General features: G+C 49.2%; 1 long non-coding RNA gene across 1 annotated transcript; it reads right to left on the bottom strand.

The window, feature by feature from the left end:
* Positions 1–280: 280 nt before the first annotated feature.
* LOC144369295 (uncharacterized) lies at positions 281–1939 on the bottom strand. Its single transcript, XR_013428766.1, has 2 exons — positions 1237–1939; positions 281–529 (listed from the first exon to the last, which is right to left on the bottom strand). It is a non-coding gene; the product is annotated as an uncharacterized LOC144369295 (long non-coding RNA).
* Between the last annotated feature and the right edge of the window lie 248 nt (positions 1940–2187).

Below are 2187 nucleotides of genomic sequence, written 5' to 3'. Positions count from 1 at the left end.
TTTTTTCAAAGAGTCCACCTCTCCAGAAAAGGGTGAGTTGGCCAGTAGGTTGGCAGTTTGAGGAGAAGTCCGGGGTCATGTCCAAGGGCCCTGGAACCCAGCATGAAATGCAAGTAGCTGATTAGAACGACGGAGGTGTTAGGTACCTTAGTTCACTGTTCTAGAGACTTCTAGGGTCGCTCTACTTTCCTACTCTGATTTTTATTTATGTATCTTATTTCATTGTATTTCCCAACATTTTCCAATGAAAAATTCTTCAAATATAGCTAAGTTAAAATAATTTTTCCTTGAAAAATGACATTTCCAATACAAAGATTCATGGTAGCCCATCATGAATGGGTAGGAAAAGGTATTACGTAATTTGTCCTGCTTTAATCTCTTTGACTCAGCGAGGTATGCCCCAAAGTGGGAACCGTAACCCTGAAGGTCATTAACTCCTTGTCCTTTGTGATGATGACCTTGTCCTCTTGCCTTGGTCAGTGGTCACTGACTGTGGTCTCCCTTGACTGAAGGAATTCTGCTCCAGACTCTAGAACAAATGTGCAGGTCTGAGAAGAATGCTGTGCCTCCAGTCCCCCGCCCGGGTCCCCAGAAAAGCTAAACAAACAAAAACCAATCGGGAATGTCTGCCGCTTCCCGCTTATCGCCCTCCCGCCTTCATGCTTCGGGATATTTATGGAAAGTCCGATTCTCTGAGTAAGCTGTTTTCAGTAACATTCCAAAAGCAAGAAACTCGAGGTCTGTTTTGTTTAAACTGAAAAGAAAAAATGTAGGGGGGGGGGAAGGGGAAGCAAACAGCCGTGCAGAGGCTGAGGAGTGGAACCAGACTGGGAACAGCTGAGGCTCAGCTTTAGGTTTTGGCTGGAAACCGTGGCAGCACCTGCTGGGCATGGGGGTGGGGGGCGGCTCGGACCCCGGAATGACCTTGCATTGGCGTTAGAATCTGAACTGACCAGGCTGGCTTTGGATTGTCCTCCAGGACTGCCCATCTGCACCTGGGGCCGAGTCCGGCTGTTGCTAAGGTTTACCCTGAACGGCTCAGTGTCCCTCCTGACCTTCCTCTGTCTGCATTAGCAGCCTGCACCATGCACGCGTGCACCTGCCTGGAGCTCACGACCCTTAGACCCCTCTTAAAACTTGTAACTCAGTCGTGCGTTGACTCTAAGCAGGTTCCCAAGGGACACTAAAATTGGGACAGGGAAGTACCTTCCCCCAAGACCTCCCACTTTTACCCACCTGAAAGTCTTGTGCCCATGGCCTTGACTCTGTAGCCTGTTGCAATTCCAGGTTGAAGGAGCCATGCTGGTACTGCAACCCTTGGGACCCCTCAGTCTGCTCTAGCATCAGCCACGGGACACTTATCAGAGTCCTTGGACAAAAGCACAGTCCAGCCTGCAGCTAGAGCTTTCACTGTGACTCAGGCCAGAACCAAACCCTTTTGCCCATCCACCAGGGAGTTCCATGGTGTACAGGCCGAGGACAGTTGTGTCATCAGGCTGCACAAGGGACTTGTCACCAAGCCATCCCTTCAGCCTGTGGCTCTTTGGGATTCTGGCAGTCATCTGCAGACCAGGGCGGAGAGCAGGATGCCTAAGAATCGGGTAGGAGAGCAGTTTACAGAGGAGCAGTCACAGCTTTGGCCACCTCGATGCGGTCAAGCAAGAGCTGGCTCTGCTAGTGGAAAGGAGGGGGCTTTTCCCTGTGCCGAGTGTTGACAGACAGCCACGCCCGTGGCCATCACCCACTCCTTCAGGGTGACAAAGGCATGTCCTACAATCTCATATACTAAAAATTCAGCTTTCCCCTTAAGGAGAAGCCTGATAATATATATATATATCTGGTCTCTGGTGTGTGTATATATATATATATATTTATTTCTGATCATAAGTGTTTGGTCCACTAGTTTCAGAAGTAAAAACTGCCAGTGTTCTCCCAATCCATAACTAGCTATGGTTACCAGTGTGGTTTCCTTGTTTTAAATAAAAATCTTAGGAGATCCTAGTTGTAGACAGAGCTCCTGGGCTAGGCTGTTATGTACCGCACCAGACCAAACCAGAACGAAGTCATTCTGAAGCCAGAATTAAAGACCGGCCCTTGATATGGGTAGGTGATCTGGGTGGGATCTAGAGGATCAAGGCCACCCTGGGTCCAGGGAGATTGGAATGTTCTTGTCTCCAGAGCCCTTGG

This window comes from Ictidomys tridecemlineatus, chromosome 12, assembly GCF_052094955.1.
Source record: "Ictidomys tridecemlineatus isolate mIctTri1 chromosome 12, mIctTri1.hap1, whole genome shotgun sequence".
Taxonomy (NCBI): Eukaryota; Metazoa; Chordata; class Mammalia; order Rodentia; family Sciuridae; genus Ictidomys; species Ictidomys tridecemlineatus.
The sequence above is the reverse complement of the archived record's forward strand: the minus strand, read 5'-3'. Positions and strand labels throughout refer to the sequence as shown.